The 27,290-nt window shown below is 45.4% G+C and overlaps 1 protein-coding gene across 8 annotated transcripts in view; it reads right to left on the bottom strand.

The window, feature by feature from the left end:
- The window catches only part of plxnb1b (plexin b1b), a 411,056-nt gene that overhangs the window by 371,900 nt on the left and 11,866 nt on the right, over positions 1-27,290 (bottom strand). Inside the window, exon 1 of one of the 8 annotated variants that reach the window (XM_059944754.1) lies at positions 2,228-2,372. The exons of the other annotated variants lie outside the window; for them this stretch is intronic. The gene's annotated coding sequence lies outside the window, so the exon portion shown is untranslated. Of the gene's footprint in view, positions 1-2,227; positions 2,373-27,290 lie in introns of those variants that run through there. 8 annotated transcript variants of the gene reach the window in all.

The raw sequence follows: 27,290 nt of genomic DNA, 5'->3' as shown, positions 1-27,290 counted from the left end.
GTGCAAATGGCAAGTGCTGAATCTCCGGTGGCTGTGCAGGAGGGATGTGGAGTTTGGAGGTTGGAAGAGCCACCCAAGCAACAGTGAGAAAATAATCTCTTTGGAGAAAGCCGGGAAATTACAGGCCAGGATGTCTGGCATCAGTAGTGGGAAGGTTATTGGAAGGCATTCTAAGGGTCCGGATATACTGTATAAGTATTTGGATAGACCGGGACTGATTAGGGAATAGTCAACATGGCTTTACGTGTGGCAGGTTATGTCTAACCAATCTCAGAGTTTTGGTGTCAAGAAAGTTGATGGAAGCAAGGCAGTGGATGTTGTCTGTGGTGACTTTAGCGAGGCCTTTGACAACGAGCTGCGTGGGTGGATGGTTCAGTCGCTCAGCATTCAAGGTGAGGTAGTAAACTGGAGTAGACATTGGCTTCACGGAGGAAGCCAGAGTGGTTGTAAATGGTTACCCTGTGACTAGTGGTGTGCCACACCGATCGGTGCTGGGTCTGCTGTCTGCCGTCAATATCAACGATCTGGCTGATAAGTGGTTAACGGGATCAGCAAATTCACACACACCAAGAAGGGGGCATAGTGGACAGCGAGGAGGACTATCGAAGCTTGCAGTGGGATTTGGACCAGCTGGAAAATGGGCTAAAAAATAAAAAAGGCAAATGGCATTTCTTCCAAAGTGCTACACAAACCAAGGTAGGTCTTATGCAGTGAACAGTGTGGCACCAAGGAATGTGATAGAATAGACGGATCTGGGAATACAGGTACATAATTCCATGAACACAGCAAGACACGTAGATAGGGTTGTAAAGAAATTTTCTGGCATATTTACTAAAAGTACCGAGTACAGAAATTGGGATGATTTGTTGAGGTTGTACAAGATGCTGGGGAAGCCCAATTTAGAGTATTTTGTGCAGTTTTGGTCCAACATATAGGAAAGATGTCAACAAGATTGAAAGTATACGAAGGAAATTTACAAGGATGATGCTGGGATTTGAAGACCCGAGTATAGGGAAAAGTTGAATATGTTAGGATTTCATTCCTTAGATCATAAAAGATTGAGGGAAAATTTGATCGGAGTATGGTATACAAAATTATGAGGCACACAGAAAGGGTAAATGCAAGCAGGCTTATTCTGGTGAGGTAAGGTGAGACTACAACTAGGGGTCATGGGCTAAGAGCGAAAAGTGAAAAAGTTGAAGGGGAACTTCACTCAACTTCACTCAAAAGGGTGGTGAAAGTGTGGAACGAGTTGCCAACAGAACTGATGGATGCAGCTTTGATTTCAACACATGAGAATTTCAGATAGGTACGTGGATGAGAGGGGTAGGGAAGTCTCTGGTCCGGCACGGGTCGATTGAATAAGCAGATTAGGAGTTTGGCACAGACTAGATGGGCCAAAAGGCCTATTTCTGCACTGTAACGTTTTATAACTCCACAGATCTAAATGCTACTGAGAAATAGATATTTAAACATTTGGCCATCTTCTACAGCTCCACACATTGGTGACCTCATCTCCCCCCAAGTCACTATTTTACTATTAATATAACTGAAGAATGGCTTGGGATTCTCTTTAATCCTGCCTCCCAATGCAGCTCGTACTCTCTTTTTGCCCTCCTGATTCCTCTCTGAAGCCTGCTCTTAAAACTTCTTAAAAAATGTTCACCACTCAGGCACTGAGAAGTATGTAAACTTGCTTTTCTACTTACTAGAACTTCAATATTGCTCATCAGCCAGGCTCCCTACTCCTCGTGCTAACAGGAACAGGCTGTCTCCGCACCCTTGATACAACCTTCCCACTGGCCAGCTCGGGGAGGAGTTCATTCCAACGTACTCTGTAAGGAGTCTCTACATCTCTATGTGCTCTGGTTTCCTCCCAGACGGACCAGTTAGTAGGTTAATTCGATATTGTGAATTGTCCCATGATTAGGATAGATCGCTGGGTGGCACAGCTGAAAGGGCTGGAAGGGCCCATTTCACACTGCATCTCTAAATAAATATTGAAATCTCCTATTAGCACAACCATACCATTCTCACAACTACATTTAATTTCTAAACACACCTGCTCAAGCTCTTGCTGACTATTGAGTGTCTATTTATATAGCCCTAGCAAAGTGACCAGCTCTCTTATTTCTAAGTTCGACCCAAATGGCCTCATGATAGGATCCCTCAAGAGTATCCCCCATGGCCTCCTGTACCAAAAGGGCAACACCCCCTTCACTCCTACCTGTTTCATTGTCACACAAGGCATTGGTATCTGGGAACATTGAGCTGCCAGTCCTGCCATTCTCTCAGCCACGTTGTAGTTATGGCCATGATATTCCAGTTCCTCGAGGCAATCCATGCCCTCAGTTTGTCCATCTTACCTATTCAACCAGGTGCACTGAAAGAGATACAAATTAAAAGCAGTGATCCTATCTACCCTTTTACTGCAACATAACCAACCTGGTAGATAAAGGTGCTGGCAAAGCATTGAAGATGCTGGAAATTTAGAGGATGATGCATAATTTGAGGAGGCTGGTGAGGTGAAAGAAGCTAACAAAGGAATCCTGTTCTCATCTTAGGTGGAGACATAGGGCTCAGAGCAAAAGTGCAATTATGGAACATTTGACAGCCCTGCCAACTAGAATTGAAGGTAAACAAATGCCTGGGGAAAAGAAACTGAAAACACTTGTCAGAATAGATGGCGATTGGAACAAAACCAGAAAAGAGACAATACAGGAGGAGATGTATTCAAACAACACACAAAACACTGGAGAAACTTAGGTCAGGCAGTATCTATGGGAAAAGCGTAAACAATTGCAGGACTGGAGACAAAGCTGAGATGTTTGCAGATTTGCACATGCAGATTTTCTTGGTTTAGGGATGTAGTCAAGGTAGCTGCTGGAAGCTATGAATTTACAATGACTACAGGCTCCTAACATCCTAAGAGACAAAGGAATTAATTTAAGGACAAGAAAGTGAGTGGAGAGACACCAGATGCAAGTTGGAATTGAAGTGGATGAAATGACCAAGCTCTGTATGGGAGCGTGGAACAGCACTAATAGTTATTGGTGGATTGGAAAAAAGGTAGGAGGAACTGATGAGATGGAAAGAGCACGAATCGCTGCAGACTTGGGGTAAGCAAGAAGACCTAGAGCAGCATCTATCCTGTCAACCCCTCTTACAGTCAAACACGCTCTGCTGACTGCATCGACATAGAGTGAAAGGAGCAAACTGAAGACACACCAATCCTCAGCACCAACCCAACCCACAACACAAACTCACTCTACAAGTCTCAGTATTTCACTGAACATCTTAATCATTCAGTCTGGATAACTTCACTCACCTCAACTCTACATCGATTCCACAAGATATGCACACACCCTACACCTCAGGTTCTCAGATTTATTTATATTTGGTATTGCACAGATTGCCTCCTTCAGCACATTGTCAGTCTTTCTGTGTACTCTCTTTGATTCTACTGTATTTCTTTGTTCTATTGTGAACGTGTGAAAGAAAACTAATCTCAGGGTAGTATAATGGTGACATATACAGTTATGTACTTTGATAATAAATTTACTTTGAACTTCCCTTCTACATTACTGCAAAAAGATGAGTAAAAACTAAGGGATGAGACTAATTAGACAGCTCTTCAAAGAATTTTGAACCAAGGGCACCCACTATGCCGGGCAACCAAGCAAAGAAATACCAAGGAGCAGGAAGCCATCGATAAAGTGGGCAACAAGAACACAACTCTAATCATGAGTGATGTTCAGGAACATACCTCACCAGATGTTGTGTAATTGGAATGAAAGCGAACAAAACTAATTAGAGTAAGCATGGTGCATTTGGACATCCAGAAACTTTTTAATAAGGTCCCAGAGAAATTAATTGGCAAAATTAAAGCACACAGGATCAGGATTAATACAAGACCTTAAGACCAAAATACATGGAAGCAGTATGAGGTCATTTGGTCCATTGCGCGAGTTCTGCTATTCAATCACAGTTGAATTATTTCCCCCCTCAACCCTATTCTTCTGCCTTCTCCCTGTAACCTTTGACACTGACTAATCAAGAACCTACCAACCTAAACTTTAAATATACCAATGACTTGGCTTCCACAGCCATTTAATACACTACCTTCTGGCTAAGAATGTTCTATTCTGACGTTGTCCCCTCTGGTCCTAGACTCTGCCACTATTGAAACATCCTCTCAACATCCACTCTATCTGAGCCTTTCAATGCTCAATGTTTTAATAAGATCGTCCCGTCATCTTTCTGAACTCCAGCATGTACAGGCCAGAGCCATCAAATGTTCCTCATAAGTTAACCGTTTCATTCCTAGGATCACTCGTGAACCTCCTCTGGACCCTCTTCTCTGCCAACATAGCCTTTCTTAGATATGCTCTCAATGATCTAAAAAAATGATCTGTCCAAAGCCTTATATAGCCTCAGCATTACATGCATAGAGAGTTGGCAGACATGAGACAAAAAAATATAGAATGAGCTTGTTGCACTGGAAAGGAACCAATTTCTGGTTTTTAGATCAGCTCAGCATTGAAGTCTACATTTTCTACTCTGCCACAGCCACAGTTTCATCTCTCCATGCAGCCATCCCTAATACAAAGTACTTAATTCTTCATACCTTGAAGCTTCTAAAAGCTCCTGAAACATGTTCCAAGTATTAATTTTGCAGCATGATTGTTTTGTTCCCACCCCCAACTAGGCCCATGCCCTTGACCTCTGCCACCACACCAGCTGGGCAAGGACAGGTACTCACGCCTCACCCACCAACCTCCACCCTTCCCCACATCACCAGTAGTCAAGTGCACTTGCAAAAACCTTACACAGCATAAAGCACTCCAACTGACAACCAGACTGCACTTGTCCACAAACAGGATTTATACTCATTTTTGACAAAGCATTCCAAATATTCCAGACTCTTGACTGGGCCTGAGCACAGGAAACAAACCAATGCTTGGTCTGTTTAAAAACAGAGCCAGACTTAAAAGACCAAGCTGACTCAGCCAAGGGCAAAGGATGGACCAGTGTTCAGCTCACTACTCTGCGAAGCTTTACTTGCCTCACTGCCGAATGAGCTCTACGGCCGGGACCAGGATGGCTCCGCGGCTGTGGACTCTGCAGTTCATGTTTTGTGTGTTATTTCTTCATTTTATTGTTTGCACAATTTTTTTAAAAACATTAGGTGGCGGTCTTTGTTGTGTGGGGTTTGTTTCATGGATTCCATTGTGTTTCTGTTTTATTGCTGCTTACAAGATGATTCTCAAGTTTGTATATGGTATGCATACACACTTTGATAGGAAACGCCACTCCACTGTTCAAGGAGGGAAAGAGGAAAAAGACAGGAAATTTATGGGCCATTAAGTCTCTCCTCAGTGGCTGGGGTCAATTGTTAAGAATGTGGTTTTAGGGTACTTGAAGGCACATGATAAAATAGGCCAACATCTGCATGACTACAAGGAAAAATCTTGCTTGACAAATCTGTTGGAATTCCTTGATTAACAACAAGCAGGATAGACAAAGGAGAATTGGTCGATGTTGGGTGTTTGGATTTTCAGAGGCCTTTGACAAGGTGCCACACATGAAGCAGCTTAACAAGCTACAAGCCCATGGTATTAAAGGAAAGATACTAGCATGGATAAAACAGTGGCCTATTGGCAGGAGGAAAAGAACGGGAATAAGGGAGTCTTTTCCAGTTGGCTACCAGTGACCAGTTGCGTTCCACGGGGTCTGGGTTGGGACCACTTCTTTTTACATTACATGTCAATGATTTGGATGATGGAATTGATGACTTTGTTGCAAAATTAATGGACAATGTGAAGACAGACAAAGTCGCAGGAAGTTTTGAGGAAGTAGAAAGGCTACAGAAGGACTTTGATTAGGATAGTGGGCAAAGAAGTGGCAGATGGAATACATGGTCATGTTCATGCACTTTGTTAGACAAAATAGAAGGATTTTCAAAATAGAGATAAAATACAAAAACTGAGACAATAAGGGACTTGGGAGTCCCTGTGCAGGACTCCCTAAAGGTTAATTTGTAGGTCGAGTCTGTGGAGAGGAAGGGAAATGCAATGTTAGCATTCATTTCAAGAGCACAAAAATATAGAAGCAAAGATATAATGTTGAGACTTTGTAAAGCACCGGTGAGGCCTCACTTTGATGTGTTTTAACTGGAGCGGGTTCAAAGGAAGTTCACAAAAATAATTCCAGGATTGAATGGCTTGTCATATGAAGAGTGTTTGATTATTCTGGGCCTGTTTTTACTAGAATTCAGAAGAATTGAGGGGTGACCTAATGTAAACACATCAAACAGTGAAAGGCCTTGATAGAGGAGTGTCCTTTTAAAACAGAGATGAGGAAGAATTTATTTAGCCAGAGATTAGTGAATCTGTGGAATTTATTGCCACAGGTAGCTGTGGAAGCCAAGTTTTATGTATATTTAAGGGAGAAGTTGATAGATTTTTGATTGGTCAGGGCAGGAGATTGGGGCCAAGAGGAAAATTGGATCAGCCGTGATGAAATGGCAGGGCAGACTCAATAGCCCAAAAGACCTAATTCTGCTCCTATATCTTATGGTCTTAAATATACTTTGAACGACAGATGTCTTTCTGTGTCTAACACCTTTCAACAGTAGAAGCTGTTCAATGAATTTTCCAGACCAATCTCTAACCCCTTCATTGGTCAGACACTTCTAGGGATTTTAACACTGTCAGGAAAGTCTTGCGCGGAAACAAACTGGGCTCAGGTGAGGTAGCAAGGGACGGGAGAGGTGATAAATGAGAACACCCCCCCCCCCCCAATCTCACACTGCGCAAGAATGGCTGATGGATTTCCTAATATTGCATTAACATCTAGAGTTCATTAAAGGTCTCACATATGCCGCAAGTTCCTTCTGGATGTCATTTGATTGGTACATCAATTCTCTGCTCATCATCCAGAAATTTGTGCCTGAAATTAGTTGAGTTTGTGGAGATTGTTCGGGAATCCTAATTACTGGCATGCAAGTGTCTGCTCTCACCGGTACATCTAGTGTTTCTGCTAGGAAATGCAGCATTCTATAAACCGTATACCAGTACGCATCAGGTTATTCAATTGGAAAGCAGCAAGTTCGCACATCTCCCTTGGCAGGTTCAACAGCACTGCTTACTGAAGCACTTCACATGGAAGTTAGAAGTTTAACAGCTGTTGGCAAGGTTCATAACCCTCTGCTCCATTCCTCACCCACAGTCTCCATGCACAAACTCCTTATCTCAGCCATGTTACTGTGGTAGGCTAAGCATTCACCTGTCTAGCAACCTTAACCAAACAGAGCAGACTGTCTCGGTTAAATTCACTGCACACCACAGGTGTGATGTCAGTTACCTTTAAGAAGGTGGTTGGCCGAGCCAGCCCACTATCGGGGGAGGCTCACAACTCGGGCTCCCAGGGCATCAACACCCGATATAATGCAGGCATTTTCAGAATTGCATTTCATCATCCTTGCCTGTGCAGCTTGCTACACCAGTAATCAGGACCCCCACCCAGGATGTGCCCCTTCTCATTACCACCTTCTGGGAGGAACTAGAGGAACCTGAAGACTCACACTCAGCTTCTTCACCTCCGGCATCACATTTCTGAATGGACGGTGAAGCAATGAACACTACCTCACCTCCTCTCTTTGCACTATATAATTTCATATATTGTCATTTATATTTGTAAATTAGTTTATTATGAATTGCACTGTACTGCCAACATTAAACAAATTTCACAACATACAGTTGCAAGAAAACTCAAGTGTCACATTATTAGATATGCACAAACTGCTGAAACTAATAACACAAACAATTGTACTTTTCACATCTTTATTGAACACATTGACCTGGCTGGAAAAAGTATGAAACTGGTAGAACCTCCTGTAACAGCAATAACCTCCACCAAGTGTTTCCTGTAGCTGCTGACTAGACTTGCACAATGAATTTTAGACCATTCCTCCATACAAAACTGTTTTGTTTCATCAATATTTCTGGGATACCTTGCACAAATGGCCCTCTTCAGGTTATGTCAAACATCTCAATTGGATTAATGTTTGGACTCTGACTTGGCCATTCCAAAACACAAATTTTCTTCTTTTTAAACCATTCTCTTGTTAAATCATCCAACTTCTATTAAGCTTCAGGTGACGGGCTGCTACCCAGACATTCTCCTGTAAAAAAATGACTTGATACAATTTTGAATTAATTGTTCCCTCAATGATTGCAAACCATCCAGGCCCTGAGGCAGCAAAGCAGTCCCAAACCATGATGCTTCTTCCACTATGCTTCACAGTTGGGATGAAGTTTTGGTGTTGGTGTACTCTTTTTCCTCCAAACACAGTGGTGTGCATTTCTGCCAAAATGTTCAAGTTTTGACTCGTCTGTCCCAAAAGCTTTATGGAACATCCAGATGGTCTATTATACACTTGAATCGTGCAGCAATGTTTTTTGGAGAGCAGTGATTTCCTTCATGGTGTCCTTTCATTACACTCTTCTCATTGTGTTTTTCTTATCGTGGACACATGAACAGAGACTTCAGCAAGACCTAGAGATTTCTGCAAGTATTTTGCTGTTACCCATGGATTTTTTCCCCCACCTCCTTCAGCATTGCACATTGTGCTCTTGGTGTGATCTTTGCAGGACAACCTGTCCTAGGAGAATAGCAACAATACTGAGTTTCCTCCATTTGTAGATGATTTCTTTTGCTACAGACTGACGAATACTCTGGTCTTTAGAAACATTTTTGTAGCCTTTTCCAGCTTCATGCATCTCTACAATTCTTCTTCTGAAGGTTGTTTTGATTGAGGCACGGTGCACATAAGCAGACCCTTCCTGAGAAGAGGCGGCTCTGTCAGTAACCTGTCTTTTTAAAAAAAAATTAGGGCAGGGCACCTCGACGAGCCACACCTCCAAACTCATCTCCTTGATTAGAACACCTGACTCCAGAAAGCTGTTGTAGAAGGCATTACCCCAGGGGTTCACATACTTTGTGACTTAGATGAGGATCGACCACATTTTATGAGTAATTAATTCAGAAAAACCAGTAATGGTTTTCCAAACTCTATCCCAAATACTTAGTTATAATCTGGAACCTAACCCTCTGATTGTCCTTCTCGGCACCTCCAGAGAGGGGGACACACACCCAAGACCGACCAAACGTTGCATCCGTCTTTTGCCTCTCTTTTGGCCAGGTGCGCAGTCTTGCTCGGGTGGAGGGATGCTGCCCCGCCCACCCATGCTCAGTGGCTCAGGGACATCACGTCCCGTCTATACCTTGAGAAGATCCATTATTGAACTCTCAGTTCAGACATCAAGTTCCAAAAGGTGTGGGGACCCTTTCTTGAATATTTTCAGAATTCCCAGCCAAACACAAGGTTCATCCCTTCTTCCTTTCCCCTGCATATAACTCCCTGACTTTCAGCATTCTCCGGTAAAATTCTACAAACTCAGACGTGTAAACATACAACAGTTTGTGTTAGGAAAACACACCTTCTCTATACCAATGCAGCTCTGTGGGGATAAAGGTTTGTTTAACCCTTTTTGCTAATGCAGTGATGGCTTGGAGATGGGAATTGGGAGGGGTAGGTCGGGGCAGGGAGGTAACCAAAGAATGTTTGTACTATGGGTGCATCTCTTTCATAGATGTGAATTGTACATTTGTTATCTACTGCACAAACCTCCTTTGTACTATGCTTTCTTAAATTAAAAAAGCAATAAAATTATTGCTGAGAAAAGAAAGACCAGTAATTGCAAGGATTCACAAGCATTTTCTTACAACTGTATGCCAGTCGTTTTGAATCCGATTCACAGTGTGGACCATTTATGAGGTGATTAGCAAGTTCCAGGACTGAGATCTAGCCAATGAAGCAGTCCACAGCATCGTGCCTCAAAGAAGAAGCAATGCTGCTATTTCCCCCTATCAAGTCCCTCCAATCCGTCTTTTCAAATATTTTACATAGAGACCGTGCAGAACAGGCCCTCCAGCCGAATGAGCCAAACCAGTGAGGAACCTGCCTAGTCACAGGACAAATTAACCTACTAACCGCTACGCCTTCGGACTGTGGGAGGAAACCAGGGCTCCCGGACAGACTGATGTGGTTCACTACAAACGTGTAAATTGTCCTGCAATTAGGTTAGGGTTAAATTGGGATTGTCATGGGCTGCTAGGGCCAGAAGGTCTTATTCACTTATTTAGAGATACAGTGTGGAATAAGTAAAATCCTTGGAACTTCTTTGCTTTTAAATATTCATTAGAGGAACTTAACAGCACCTGTGGACGGGGAACAGAAATGTTGACAACTCTGGTTAAAACCCTGCATCAGTCCAAAATGTTGACATTTCCTTCCCTCCCATCTCTCTTTCTCAAAAGATGCAGCCCAACCATTCAAGCTTTTCCAGAAGTTACTTGTTGCTCCTGATTTCAGCTTCTGCAAACTATTTCTATGGCAATCTACTACCAGCATTAAGGACCCCCACCTCTTCTCATTACCACCATCAGGGAGGAGGTATAAGAGCCTGTAGACACACACTCAACACTTTAGGAAGAGCTTCTTCCCCTTCATCACCAGAATTCTGAGCAGACAATGAATCAACCCATCATGAACACTATCTATTTTTGCTCTGGTTATATACACACATACAGACTCACTCAGTAGCCACTTGATGAGGTACATCTGTACACCTGCTCGAGAATGTAAATATCTAATCAGCCAATCACGTGGCAGCAACTCAACGCATAAACATATGCAGACATTGTCAAGAGGTTCAGTTATTGGCCAGACCAGACTTTGGAGAAATGTGAAGCAATGTGATCTAAGTGACTTTGACCCGGAAGTGATTGCTGGTGTCAGCTGAGCATCTCAGAAGCTGATCTCCTGGGATTTTCATGCACAGGTCTCTAGTTTAAAATGAAACCCCCAATGAGTAGTGGCTCTGTGGGCAAGAAAGTCTTACTACTGAGAGAAGTCAGAGAAGAATAGTTAGACTAATTCAAAATGGCGGGAAGGTGACAGTAACTCAAATAATCACACATCACAACAGTGGTGTGCAGAAGAGCACATCTGAACGTTGACGTGGATGGGCCACAGCAGCAGACCATGAACAAACACTGAGGTACAGGAATGGCCACTGAGTATGCGTTCATTATCATTTATAGATATTTTGTATTGCATTGTACTGCTGCCATGCAACAGATTCCATAACATGTGAATGATATGGAACCTGATTCTCATTCTGGATAGTCTGTAGCTTGCAGGACCATTCACAAATGATGCATTTTCTACTATCCTCAATATTTCCACAGCTGGTGGAGGGGATAGGTTGCAGAAATGGCATCAAACAAGTCGAGGAGTTAATCGCAGTGAACTTTATACACTCCTCAGCCATACTGGAACAATGAGCAGACCGCCCACTACCACTGGCTACAGACATTTAAAAATCAAACTTCGAGAGATCTCCAAGCTGGTGCACACAAGTAACAGCATCACTGTAATGCAAAGCCCCAATAGTCCGGGGAGTAACACCTAGTTGATATTGTAGCGATGTGCTACACACAGCGCTGAAATAACAACACGCAGTCGGTAAGTCATTTCGAGACCAGTTTATTCAAACTTCGCGGCACTGGCATTTAATCTCTAGCGCCCGCCCTCTCTGGGCGGAAATGACGTCAGAGGTGCATTACCAAAGTCTTCGCCTGCGCAGAAACCGGGTCGCCACATAACCCGCCCCCCCCCCCAGAACCGGCGATACACCCCCCAATGTCCACAGTCTGGATCAGCCTCTGCGCTGTGGTGCCTGAACCTCGACCGGCTATGCCAAGTCCTCATGGGCTGGTTTGAGTCGGTCCACCGTGAGAACCTCCTCTCTCCCCCCAATGTCCAGAACGGACGTGGACCTGTTGTTGTTGATCACCTTGAATGGCCCCTCGTATGGCCGCTGTAGCGGTGCCCGGTGTCCGCCCCTTCGTACAAACACAAACTTACAGTTCTGCAGGTCTTTGGGTACATGGGTCAGGGTCCGTCCGTGCTGTGAAGTTCGTACGGGGGCCAGGTTGCCAAGTATATTGCGTAGCCTGTCCGGGACTGCTGCAGGTTCTTCCTCTTGCCCCCTTGGGGCTGGTATGAACTTTCCCGGGACGGCCAAGGACACGCCGTACACCAATTCAGCCGACGAGGCGTGCAGATCCTCTTTGGGCGCTGTACGAATTCCAAGCAGGACCCAGGGAAGCTCGTCCACCCAGTTAGGTCCTCTCAGGCGGGCCATGAGAGCCGACTTCAGGTGACGGTGGAAGCGTTCCACTAGTCCGTTCGACTGTGGGTGGTAGGCAGTTGTGTGGTGTAGCTGCGTTCCCAACAGGCTGGCCACAGCCGACCACAGGTGGGAGATGAACTGGGCGCCTCTGTCGGAGGTAATGTGGGCCGGTACCCCGAAGCGTGCTACCCAGGTTGCGATCAGTGCTTGGGCGCAGGAATCAGCAGATGTGTCGGTGAGCGGGACCGTCTCTGGCCACCTCGTGAACCAGTCTACCATAGTTAGGAGGTACCGCGCTCCTCGGGACACTGGTAGGGGGCCCACGATATCCACATGAATGTGGTCGAACCTCCGGTGGGTGGGTTCGAACTGCTGCGGCAGGGCTTTAGTGTGCCACTGCACCTTGAACTTGCTGGAGACCAGCCGGACGGTTGTCCTGATAGATGGGTGCGCCAAACCGTGTATGGAGTCGAAATCTCACCGCTTCCAGGCTGCCGGGACGATGGGGCGAGGTTGGCCGGTAGCCACGTCGCACAGGAGGGTCCTCTCACCTGGGCCTAAGAGAAAGTCCTACAGCTGCAAACCCGAGACTGCGGTCCTGTAGCTGGGCATCTCGTCATCTGCCTGCTGTGCCTCCACCAGTGCTGCGTAGTCCACCCCCAGGGACAGGGCCTGGACAGCTGGTCTGGAGAGTGCGTCTGCCACGACGTTGTCCTTTCCCGAGACATGCTGGATGTCCGTCGTGTACTCGGAGATGTAGGACAGATGTCACTGCTGGTGAGCCGACCAGAGATCGGACACCTTCGTGAACACGGCGAACGGCCTGCCTTCTAAGCACCACCTGAAATGCCGGATTGCCAGATACAGTGCCAACAGCTCCTGGTCCAAAGCACTGTACTTGAGTTCGGGTGGTCGTAGGTGCTTGCTGAAGAACGCCAGGGGTTGCCAGCACCCCTCGATGAGCTGCTCCAGCACCCCACCAACTGCTGTGTTGGATGCATCCACCATGAGTGCGGTGGGAACGTCCGTTCTGGGGTGCACCAGCATCACGGCATCTGCCAAGGCTTCCTTGGCTTTAACGAAAGCGGCCGCGGCCTCCTCGTCCCAAGTAATGTCCTTGCCTTTACCCGACATCAGGGTGTACAAAGGGTGCATGATACGGGCTGCTGAGGGGAGGAAACAGTGGTAGAAGTTCACCATACCAACAAACTCCTGTAGGCCTTTGACCGTGTTGGGCCGGGCAAAGTGGTGGATCGCGTCTACCTTGGCGGGCAGAGGTGTTGCCCCAACTTTGGTAATCCTGTGGTCCAGGAAGGCAATGGTATTGAGATTGAACTGGCACTTGGCCGGGTTGATTGTGAGGCCGAAATCACTCAGGCGGAAGTAGAGCTGGCGGAGGTGGGACAGATGCTCCTGACGACAACTGCTGGCTATAAGGACGTCGTCCAAATAGATGAACGCAAAGTCCAGGTTGAGTCTCACCACGACCATTAGCCGCTGGAACGTCTGTGCGGCATTCTTCAGGCCGAACGGCATTTGGAGGAACTCGAACAGGCCGAACGGGGTGATGAGTGGTGTTTTGGGGATGTCTTCAGGGTGCACCGGGATTTGATGGTATCCCCGGACGTGGTCTACTTTGGAAAATATTCTTGCCCCGTGCAGGTTTGCTGCAAAGTCCTGTGTGTGCAGCACAGGGTAGCGGTCTGGAGTTGTAGCCTCGTTCAGTCTGCGGTAGACGCCGCATGGTCTCCAACCCCCGGCTGCTTTGGGCACCATGTGCAAGGGGGAGGCCCATGGGCTGTCGGACCTCTGTACGATCCCCAATTCCTCCATCCTCTTGAACTCCTCCTTCGCCAGGCGGAGCTTTTCCGGGGGGAGCCTTCGTGCGCGGGTGTGGAGGGGGAGGGGTCCCTGTGTCGGGATGTGGTGCTGTACCACGCGTCTGGGCATGGCTGTCATAAACTGTGGTGCTAGAATTGATGGAAAGTCCGCCAGGATTCTGGTGAATTTGTTGTCTGACAGCGTGATGGAGTCCAGGTCTGGGGCCGGCAACTTGGCTTCACCCAGGGAGAACGTCTAGAAAATCTTGGCATGTATCCAGTCTTTTCCCTTGCAAGTCGACCAGCAGGCTGTGAGCTCGCAAGAAGTCCGCCCCCAGGAGCGGTTGGGCCACGGCAGCCAGTGTGAAGTCCCACGTGAACCGGCTGGCGCCAAACTGCAGCTGCACTGTGCGGATGCCGTAGGTCCGTATCGTGCTGCCGTTTGCAGCTCTCAGAGTGGGTCCTGGCTTCCTGTTGCGGGTGTCGTACCCCGTCAGGGGCAAAACGCTGATCTCCGCTCCGGTGTCGACCAAGAAGTGGCGTCCCGACTGTTTGTCCCAGGCGTACAAGAGGCTGTCCTGCTGGCCAGCCGCCATAGTCATTAGCGGCATCTGGCCCTGGCCCTTGCAGGGCAGGCGACAATGGCGGGCTTCTGTGTCCCACCGCTGGTGGTAGAAACACCACTGTTCACTGGCCTCCTCACTCCTGCCTGTGTTGTGCGCGCCCCCCGCCGGGCCTGGTCTGGTCCGCTGTTGGGCACATGGCCTGGTAATCTGATGGACGGACGCCACGCTCTCCCTCTTGGCTTTCCACAGCACGTCTGCCCAGGCCGCCACCTTCCAGGGGTCACTGAAATCTGCGTTGGCCAGTAGCAGATGTATGTCCTCGGGCAGTTGCTCTAGGAACGCTTGCTCGAACAAGAGGCAGGGCTTGTGTCCGTCAGCCAGGGACAGCATCCCATTCATCAATGCTGACGGCAGTCTGTCTCCCAAACCGTCCAGGTGAAGCAGGCCGGCACCCCGCTCACGCCGTGAGAGGGCAAAGGTCTCAATGAGCAGCGCTTTGAATGCTTCATATTTGCCTTCTTCTGGGAGCAACTGTATGAAATCCGCAACCTGGGCAGCCATCTCCTGGTCAAGGGTGCTCACCTGCTGGTAGTAACGCATGGAATCAGAAGATATCTGCCAAATCTGGAACCGGGCTTCTGCTTGGCTAAACCACACACGTGGTCGCAGCGTCCAGAAAGTCGGCAGTTTTAACGAAACTGTGTGAACAGATGAAGAGTTGGTCATCTTTGGTCCAAATCCCGTTTGGATCGTCGGGGTCACCAATGTAGCGATGTGCTACACACAGCGCTGAAATAACGACACGCAGTCGGTAAGTCGTTTCGAGACTAGTTTATTCAAACTTCGCGGCGTTGACATTTAAATCCCTAGCGGATCTCTCCGGGTGGAAATGATGTCAGAGGTGCATTACCAAAGTCTCCCCCCCCCCCCCCCCCGCACGCTGGCTATTTGTGAGCTGGTTCGCCTGTGCAGAAAGTGGGTCGCCACAATATAGTCATTTCTTATAAATAGGTATTTTTACAATCAACTTAGGAATATGAAGGGTTAGCAATAACCACTGCAAGAGGAAAATGAACTAACATTAAGAACAGGAAGTACTTGGAAACAGCATGCGACACAACCTGCTGGTAGAGAAATGGAGTTACATTTTGTGTTGAACCCTAAATGTTAACTCTCTCTCCACAGTTATTGCCTGAATGAACATTAGCTGCCTTTTCTGCTTTCATATCAAATTCCCAGCATCTGTAGCACTCTGCTTTTCATAGACGCGAGCACAGACCGGGTTTAGCCACATATATTACTGTGAAAGTCTTATAGCTAGGGTGCCCAAGACTTTTCACAGTATTGTATTTGTCAACGTGAAATGGGGAGTGAGTATACAAATCTAGCAGGAGTAAATAATGTTGGGAATGGTGAGGGTGAAATGCTTCAGGTGGTGTGTGGGGCAGTTGGCAGAGGAGTGTCAGGGGTGGGGGAGGGGGCACAGGGTACACCCTGAGACACCAGGTATGATCATTTGATTGCAAACAATTGGTTTATTGATCATTACAGAAGGTCTCTCTAGTGCATCCCTCTTCCTGCCCCCTTCCCTCTCTCAGTCCACAATAGAGACCCATATCAGAATCAGGTGCATCATCACTCACATGTCAGCCACAGCTGTACAATGCAATACAGAAATTTACTACAGTACTGTGCGAAAGTCTGAGCCACCCTAGCGATACGTATGTGCCTACCGCTTCTGCACAGTTCGGCAGTCAACTGTCCCTCACCATATGAAAGAATGGACCTGGAAGATTCTCCTCAAAATTAGTGGACACTTTCTGCATTTTCTTACAAATTTAGAGGTGGCTAGTGAGTCCATGTCAATTCACAAAGCTGTTTTCCCAATTCATTTTGTCTGTAATCTTTTCTACACACATTTCCAACAATCCCTCCCAGACTCTGTCACTCACCTCCTCTTGGGGCAACTTACAGTGTCCAGCTCACTGACCAAGCTGAAAGCCGGAGCCTCCAGGGAAATCCAGAAGGTCACAATGTGTGAACTCTAAGCATGATAGCAATACTGAAGACACGAAGCAGCAATTATTAACTACTACCTCTTTAGTCAAAATACACAGTGACATTTCCACTTCCCAAGGAGAGTGAGATTCTCCCCCCCTTCCATTTCAAGCAATTTTTACAGGAGCACCACAGAGCGTCCTGACCAACTACATCACTGTCTAGTATGGGACTTGCATGGCATCTGAGTGAAAGTCCCCACAAAGAATTGCAAGGACTGCTGAGGAATCATTGGGGTCTCTCTTCCACCCAGAGATATTTATCAGGACAGCTGCATACACAGGGCCATTAGCACTGCCAGCTATCCTTACCATCCATCAGTCACTTTGACTCCCAACCATCGGGCAGGAGGTACCGTGGTATTAGGTCAAAATCTGTGAGGGTGGGGATAAAGCTTCCTCCCCCAGGTCGTAAGACTACTGAACTCCCTGCCACCATGCATGAAACTCTTCATACAGTCTCATCACATATGAAGCACCAGTGGCATTACACCAGTTACTCTTTGTGAGTGAGTGAGTAGAAACGTCTCCTCTGGCAGTATGAATGTCTACGGTGTAATGAGTACAACTATAAACTTGAACTTCAAACATGAGCACGTAAACAATGGGCCAACTGAACTTGCTCGGTGTAGCATTCACGACCTTAGTGAGGAGACAAAGTCCTCCAAAGTAGGTTTGAGGAGAAAATGAGAAACCACGTGTAGATCCCATCACCTCTCTCGCTTGGTACATTTTATTTTGGTCCGAAGTCCAGCATCATGGCCTAATGAATCACTGTGTCTTATTTTGTTTCAAACATAATAAGGGTGCATGAATCAGTTCAGATTAAAATGTTGCATGTGCTATAAATTACTTCTTTCATGGAGAAATCATCGGTCACTAAGAGGTTTCTCCTTCCGCCCGGGGAAATTTTATTGTGACATTGTACTCGAGCTCTGCTCTGAGGGGCCCACTGTTCCTTCACAAGAGTGATTCGGAGAGCACCACATCTGACAGTCCCACTAGACATAATTAATGTGAAGCTGATCCTTCAATGAATTAAAAATACTGCCAGAGGCAATCTTGCTTTGCGTGGTATACCATCACTGCAAAGAGTGGAATCATTTTAAAATTCTGTGCAGACCCACACAAAAATGACACACTGATTTTTGAATGAACTGTAGAAATTATTTTGGTGGGTGCTGGCTGACAATACGCCCGAATGTGCAGGCACAGTCTCTGTTGAGGTACTTCATTGCACATTTCACAATATCCTCTTGGGTCCTCTCCATTCACAAAATCATCCTCAATTATGGTACCAGACCTTCCAACATGGCCAGAATGTTGATCAGTTGACACGCGGAAATAACTGAAACGAAGGCAGCAAACAGGACCGCTGGAGAGCATCAGTGTCGACTGCTCTGAATGGCAAGTGGTCGATGTAATCATTAGAGATGGACAGGACAGAAACAGCCCCTTCTAACCAACAAGTACACAACAAACCATCCGCGGTGGTGCTAGATAAAAGGCATGCGTCTCATGAACTGCCCAACTGAAATGGCCAGGGGAGGACTCTGAATCGGTGATCCGCTGTGGTGCTCAGTTGGAGGTCCTGAGCCCACTCACTTACGGCTGCCTCTGTTCTCACCAACTGATTTATTCATGATGAAATATGCTGCAGGACTAGAGACAAATGTCATTTCTTACTACTATTTGTTAAAACACCAGCCCAGCTGGCACCACAGTCCATGTGCAGGTATCACAACCCACGAGTGGCTCAGCTTCCATCAGGATCATCACACCTGATGCCAGCCCAGTGGCCTCGGCCTTGAAAAAAAATCCAAAGAATGACCGACCCTCATATCCCTCATCACATAAACAAGGTCCAAATGACCGACCCTCATACCCTCATCACATAAACAAGATCCAAATGACCAACCCTCATACCCTCATCACATAAACAAGGTCCAAATGACCGACCCTCATACCCTCATCACATAAACAAGATCCAAATGACCGACCCTCATACCCTCATCACATAAACAAGATCCAAATGACCGACCCTCATACCCCTGATCACATAAACAAGATCCAAATGACCGACCCTCATACCCTCATCACATAAACAAGATCCAAATGACCGACCCTCAATACCCCTCATCACATAAACAAGATCCAAATGACCGACCCTCATACCCTCATCACATAAACAAGATCCAAATGACCGACCCTCATACCCCTCATCACATTATCAAGATCCAAATGACCGACCCTCATACCCTCATCACACAAACAAGATCCAAATGACCGACCCTCATACCCTCATCACATAAACAAGATCCAAATGACCGACCCTCATACCCTCATCACATAAACAAGATCCAAATGACCGACCCTCATACCCTCATCACACAAACAAGATCCAAATGACCGACCCTCATACCCCTCATCACATAAACAAGGTCCAAATGACCGACCCTCATATCCCTCATCACATAAACAAGGTCCAAATGACCGACCCTCAGTAACCCTCATCACATAAACAAGATCCAAATGACCGACCCTCATACCCTCATCACATAAACAAGGTCCAAATGACCGACCCTCATACCCTCATCACATAAACAAGATCCAAATGACCGACCCTCAATACCCCTCATCACATAAACAAGATCCAAATGACCGACCCTCATACCCCTGATCACATAAACAAGATCCAAATGACCGACCCTCAGTAACCCTCATCACATAAACAAGATCCAAATGACCGACCCTCATACCCCTGATCACATAAACAAGATCCAAATGACCGACCCTCAGTAACCCTCATCACATAAACAAGATCCAAATGACCGACCCTCATACCCTCATCACATAAACAAGATCCAAATGACCGACCCTCATACCCTCATCACATAAACAAGATCCAAATGACCGACCCTCATACCCTCATCACATAAACAAGATCCAAATGACCGACCCTCATACCCTCATCACATAAACAAGATCCAAATGACCGACCCTCATACCCTCATCACATAAACAAGATCCAAATGACCGACCCTCATACCCCTCATCACATAAACAAGATCCAAATGACCGACCCTCATACCCTCATCACATAAACAAGATCCAAATGACCGACCCTCATACCCTCATCACATAAACAAGATCCAAATGACCGACCCTCATACCCTCATCACATAAACAAGATCCAAATGACCGACCCTCATACCCCTGATCACATAAACAAGATCCAAATGACCGACCCTCATACCCTCATCACATAAACAAGATCCAAATGACCGACCCTCATACCCTCATCACATAAACAAGATCCAAATGACCGACCCTCATACCCTCATCACATAAACAAGGTCCAAATGACCGACCCTCATACCCCTGATCACATAAACAAGATCCAAATGACCGACCCTCATACCCTCATCACATAAACAAGATCCAAATGACCGACCCTCATACCCTCATCACATAAACAAGATCCAAATGACCGACCCTCATACCCTCATCACATAAACAAGGTCCAAATGACCGACCCTCATACCCCTGATCACATAAACAAGATCCAAATGACCGACCCTCATACCCTCATCACACAAACAAGATCCAAATGACCGACCCTCATACCCCTGATCACATAAACAAGATCCAAATGACCGACCCTCATACCCTCATCACATAAACAAGATCCAAATGACCGACCCTCATACCCTCATCACATAAACAAGGTCCAAATGACCGACCCTCATACCCCTCATCACATAAACAGGATCCAAATGACCGACCCTCATACCCTCATCACATAAACAAGATCCAAATGACCGACCCTCATACCCTCATCACATAAACAAGATCCAAATGACCGACCCTCATACTCCTGATCACATAAACAAGATCCAAATGACCGACCCTCATACCCTCATCACATAAACAAGATCCAAATGACCGACCCTCATACCCTCATCACATAAACAAGATCCAAATGACCGACCCTCATACCCTGATCACATAAACAAGATCCAAATGACCGACCCTCATACCCTCATCACATAAACAAGATCCAAATGACCGACCCTCATACCCTCATCACATAAACAAGGTCCAAATGACCGACCCTCATATCCTCATCACATAAACAAGGTCCAAATGACCGACCCTCATATCCTCATCACATAAACAAGATCCAAATGACCGACCCTCATACCCTCATCACATAAACAAGATCCAAATGACCGACCCTCATACCCCTGATCACATAAACAAGATCCAAATGACCGACCCTCATACCCTCATCACATAAACAAGATCCAAATGACCGACCCTCATACCCTCATCACATAAACAAGATCCAAATGACCGACCCTCATACCCCTCATCACATAAACAAGATCCAAATGACCGACCCTCATACCCTCATCACATAAACAAGATCCATATGACCAACCCTCAATACCCCTCATCACATAAACAAGATCCAAATGACCGACCCTCATACCCTCATCACATAAACAAGGTCCAAATGACCGACCCTCATATCCCTCATCACATAAACAAGGTCCAAATGACCAACCCTCAATACCCCTCATCACATAAACAAGATCCAAATGACCGACCCTCATACCCTCATCACATAAACAAGGTCCAAATGACCGACCCTCATACCCTCATCACATAAACAAGATCCAAATGACCGACCCTCAGTAACCCTGAACACATAAACATGCCACGGGGAAAAGTACACGCAATGCAAAACACAGGATGAGAGATCAAAAGAAAATACAGAGGTTTCCAGTTACTTGGACATGTTGGGACCAGTATGTTTTGGTCTAATTACATAGCTGCCCCACCCAGCTGGTGTCACCTGAAAACAAGAGAAAATCTGCAGAGGCTGGAGGTCAGGCAGCATCTATGGAATCGTACAGTCAATGTTTTGGACTGAGACCCTTCTTCAGGACTGAAGAAAAAAGATGAGGAACCAGAGTTAGAAGGTGGGGGGGTGGGGCAGGGAGGGAGGGAAGAAAGAAGGTGACAGATGGAGCCGGGGGTGGGGCACTGTGAAATAAAGAGCTGGGAAGTTGATTGGCTAAAGAGATACAGGGATGGAGAAGGGGAAATCTGATGAGAGGACAAGGCCAGGGAAGAAAGAAAAGTGGGAAGAGCACCAGAGGGAGGGATAGGCAGGTAAGCAGAGGAGAGAGGAAAGGGGGAATGGTGAAGGTGGGGTGTGGGAGGGTGGGCGTTATCAGAAGCTCGAGAAATCCAACAGTCCTGACGAAGGGTCTCTGCCCGAAATGTTGACTGCTCCTTTCAATGGATGCTGCCCGACCTGCTGAGTTCGTCCAGCTTGTTTGTACGTGTTGATTTGACCACAGCATCTGCAGTGTACCTGGTGTTCACAGAATACAAGGTGTTGCTCCTCCTACCTCAGTATGGCCTCCTTGCAACAGAGGAGGCCATGGACTGACAAATGTGGTAAAGATGTGAAGCCACACTCAGGTTGGAGGAGCAACACCTTTTATTCTGTTTGGGTAGCATGAACATCAGTTTCTCCAGCTTCAGGTAATGCAACCTCCCCAATGCGCCACCCCCCCCCCACCCCAAACCTCTAACTCTGACTTCATCTTCTTTTCTCAAGTCCTGATGAAGGGCCTTGGGCCGAAACATTCACTGCACAGTCGGCCCTCCTTATCCGCGAGGGATTGGTTCCGGGACACCTCGCGGATAACAAAATTCGTGGATGCCCAAGTCCCTTATTCAACCCGTCACAATGTGGTGGTGTTTAGGACCCAGCAGAACCCCAGACCTTAGTTAACCTGTCTCAGTGCGGTGGACATTAGGATTCAGCAGCCAAGCTCTGAATCCACAGTGTTTCTGTTCACGAATATAATCATGATCATGATTGAAAATAAAGTGGAAATAATAAAGTGATCGGAAAGAGGTGAAACGCCATCGGTCATTGGAAAAGCATCAGGCTACGTCGGTCAAGGATCAGAACAATTTTAAAGGATAAAGTGAGAAAGGCTCTGCCCCGATGAAAGCTACAATTATTACTAAGCAACACAGTGGTTTAACTATTGGGTTTTTGGGTTTTGGGTTTTTGATCCTCCACATCAACCTGGCACAGTGGAGATGGTGCTGGGGAGCGATCTGTCACTGAATCGAACTTGGGAACTTCTGTTCCCAAGCCAGCGCTGAAACATAAGCTCTTAAGTGTTTTATATGCATAGAAAGGTAAATTAGATATTATATACTAAGACAAACGTTTGACTAACTGACGCTAAATAATACCGGATGTACCTGTTCCGACTTACTTAGTAAGAGAACTTCTGATTTTTTCAATCCTGATCCACGATAACCCACGCACATCCTCCTGTATACTTTAAATTATCTCTAAATTACTTCTAATACCTAATACAATGTAAATGCTTTGTAAAATAGTTGTTATACTGCATTGTTTAGGGAATAATGACAAGAAAAAAAAAGTCTGCAATGCTCGAACAACCAGTGCTGGAAGAGCACTTCCATGTTTTCGCGATTTGCGGTTGGTTGAATTCACACATGCGGAATTCACGGATAAGGAGGGCTGACTGTGTTCTTTTCCATAGACACTACCTGGCCTGTTGTGTTCCTCCTTGTGTGTGTTGTTTTAAGTTTCATGAAAATAGGTACAAAAAACAAAAACTAGTTTAAATGAAATACAGAATAAATAACTATCAATACTATTACAGTATGACAAAAGTGTATCAGTTCCTAATGCTTATTGATGGAGGATACCATATTTTTTGACCAACTGTAAATGAACAAAATCAGTGGACACCCAGTGTAGATAACGGACTGCTTTCATACAATTCTTAGATGAATGCATCCTTCAAATCTTCATTTTCATTGTAACATTCAAAATGACTGTTGATACCTTCAAATTCTTCATAGTTCCCAACTTGAAATAGTGAAATTGTTTAATTTCCACTCCCAGCCATTTCTGGCATATCTTTCAGTTCTGAAATATCTTACTGCTCATTTCTCTTTACCCATCAGTGACAAAAAAATCACTGCTTTTTGAACATAAACACCTGCAATTAACACTACTTAATACAATTTGTTCTAAATCAAGGTGCAGTGTCTAATGGACATGTACTTGCAACTGATGCTCCTCAGAAACTGTGTGGCAACATTCTATCCAATTAAGCGGCATCACGTCCAAAATAAATTAAAAGAATCCCGACTATTTTCTCAAATTAGTTTCTGTTCTTTACGAGTTGTCCCAAATAGGCAGCTGCCCCGAGTAACGGGAATACAAACACTTTTCCAGGACTTTTAAACTGATCTCTTTGATAACTCACAGCCAACTTAGGATGCTTCAGAATCAACAGTGAACATTGCCTTACCATAGTCATTCACTGTTCAGTAAAATATTCTCCATTACTTAAAGAATGGGATACAGTAAAAACAATTCAGATCAAACCTCAAGGTGGAATCTTACCATAGTAATTTGCTGTTCAGTGTCAAAAGGCCTGCCTTTGATTGAAAGCTCTCAAAGAAGATCACATTTTGAAACAAATCACATGTAGGAATTGGGGTCCAACTGAGCATATCTGTGTATAGTAGGTCACAACCCCGAGCCTGCTGCATCATTCAATTAAATAACATCTGAACACACTTACATTGATCCTTGCTTTTGTGTTCTCCTGGTAACCTTTCAACCTCTTGCTCAACAATAAGCAATTTCTATCCTAAAAATATTTAGGCGCTGCTTTCTGTGCCCTATAAGAATGAAGTCCAAAAACTCACATCCCTCGAGAAAGACAGAATTTCATCTCATCCATCGTAAGTGAGCAGCATCTTATTTTTAAGCAGTGAGCTTGACTTTTCTCGGGGGGGGGGGAGGGTATTTAAAATATCTTGTCCATATATATGTGCCCATGCATTCCCAAGGATTTTGTGTGTTAAGTCACCTCTCACTCTAGATACACTACAAAATACATCAAAGGACATAGGGAGAGAACAGAGATGTGATGAGATTGAGGATCAACCATGATTGCCCTGAAGGACTGATGGGTTGAATGGCCTGCTCCAGTTTGCTTTTTTCTACGTGCATGTTCTGAAATTCAGCAGATACAGTTCTGTGCAAAAGGTATACACATGTATACAGCAAAGGTGCCCAAGACTTTTGTACATTATTGTATATTGGTTAGGAAACATAAATAAGAGGACTTAGCTTGGTAACTGGAAAGATACAATATACTGTATTATGCAAAAGTCTTAAGCATCCTAGCTATATACATGTGTCTTTTGCACATTTCTGTAGATTCCTAGCCTGTCCAACTTACTTCATAAGGCAATTGCCAACTGCAGTTAAGAGTCTGGTAAACCTTCTTTGAACTGCTTCAGAAAATGAGGCCAAAACCGCACCTAAGACATTGTTTCACAACTGCCCTATAACTAAAAAGTCAATTCTTCCCCCCCCCCATAATAAGTTATAGTGTTGCATTACTTTCCATAATTGTTTGTACACTGACCTTTTGTACATTCCACGCAGCAATCTACAGGCCATGACACACAGGAACCTGCACTGTTTTTCTACTATCATAATTATATGCTATATGCACTGTGTATTGTGTGCGACTGTTGTTTCCGTGTATTGCACCTTGGCCCCAGAGGAATACTGCTTCGTTTGGCTGTATTCACGTGCATGGTTGAAAGACAATTAAAATTGAATTTGAAATTGACACCCGACCTCTCTGCAACCTCGAATCACGGGTTTTTTCCTGCATTCTGCCAGTGAAAATAAACAATTTCACATTTGCTTACGGGATAATGAGTGATGTTTCTTTGATATCTTATGGCGGAGTTACAGAGAAAAAGCTTGACAACTGACAAGCATTTGCTGTCTGGTAAAGTAAATTTTGTAAAAGATTGCAAAAGATAAACTGAATAGAAAGCTACAACTCAACTATCATTATCTGTGACAGACAGAATGCAAGAAGCTGGAATTCATGTGCTGAGTAAATTGAATGAGTTTGTTCAGTGTAGGAGCAGGGATAAAACAGGCTGAAGGGCCTGTGTCCTCATTCAATAACTCCACACGCTCAAATTGTTCCTCTCACAAGTGGAATTAAAAACAGCAAGCTGAAAAGACCCTTTACATTCCTGACATAAGTACTCTAGTAATGGGTGGTTTTAGTTTGCAAGACATTATACAGATGCTGAAAATCTCAAGACACACACACACACACACACACAAACCCCCCCCCCCCCCCCCCCAGGTCAGACAGCACCTACAGAGGGACATTTCAGGATAGGTGAAGTGTTTCAGCCATTGACAATCAACTGTTTATTTCCCTCCAGAGGCGTGCAGGGAGGGGTGGGGGGTGCTTGTCCAAAAAGTCCATGTGAAGCCAAAACCAACTTCATTCTAAACTGCACTCTCTTTTTAAGCAAAATTACCAAGAATTGCAACATTCTAAAAGAGATCCACTCAGAAATTCATGGCAACAATCAGTGCTGCTTTTAAGTTATCAGCATCAAGAAATCTGGTACGCACAAATTTTCCCTAATGTCACCGAGTCTGATTCAAAAATATGGTCTCCTTACTCTTACTCAGTCGGCTGGTGACATCAGTGCTGGACTCCGGAACGGAGGTTCCCGGGTTTGAATCCAGTCGGGCCGTTCCCAAATATGCTTTCCATCCATGTGGGGTTGAGTGTTGAGCTCGCAACTCAACCTCATAAAATAAAAAGATACTGCAAAATATCTGTGTGAGGAGTGGCATGTCATACAGTCTTTTGTTCCATGCCTTGTAGGGCATGAAAATGCCCGACGCTAGCCTCTCAGGCCTGAGTCGACATCATCATCCCTCACCAACCACATTCATGCCAAAGAGGTTGTTCTGGCTCCAAGAACCTGGACAATAATACTTGAACCATGCAGAAGGAGGTCAGAAATCCTGGGGGGAATGCAGTCTACAGCAATTCCTCAAGGTCTCCCAGGACTCCAACCTAATGAAAATTAGAAATTTTCACGTACAACAGGATTGCAGTCCTGTAGTCTGGAGTATCCCACACATCCCGATTACCTGAACACGCTGGATAGTCTGGCGGCTGCAGCATTTGCTTTTTAAATTGCTCTCTGAACACTAGGATCACCAAATTTCACTGTACAAACTTATTCTAACATTCGTACACACTCACAGTAAGCAAGCAAAAACTGAACTAGTCAACAACTACACACCCAGTTCCTCAAAAATCGCTGCATAAAAGGTGCAGATGTCCCCACTGTTAGCATTCAGATCTAGAAGTTAAGATTTGTGGGCTGGGGGCATGTCACCACTGGGATGAGAGTCCAAGGTCAGTATTTCACAATGGACTTTCAGCACTTCCTGATGCCTTCATGCTAACAATAATAAATCTATATGACAAACAATTTCAGACTCATTGAGTGTGGAAATTGGCCCCATACACTGATACATCATCACCAACAACCCATGTACATCATTCTTACGCTGAGGAAAGCCATGGAGTTCATACAGCACAGATGTACTGCTCTGCTTATTGAAAGCTATCTGCCTCAGACAGTGTCATTTGAAAT

Source organism: Hypanus sabinus, chromosome 19 (genome assembly GCF_030144855.1).
Source record: "Hypanus sabinus isolate sHypSab1 chromosome 19, sHypSab1.hap1, whole genome shotgun sequence".
NCBI classification, from domain to species: domain Eukaryota; kingdom Metazoa; phylum Chordata; class Chondrichthyes; order Myliobatiformes; family Dasyatidae; genus Hypanus; species Hypanus sabinus.
Note: the sequence above shows the minus strand (reverse complement) of the source record. Positions and strands in the feature narration are given on the sequence as shown.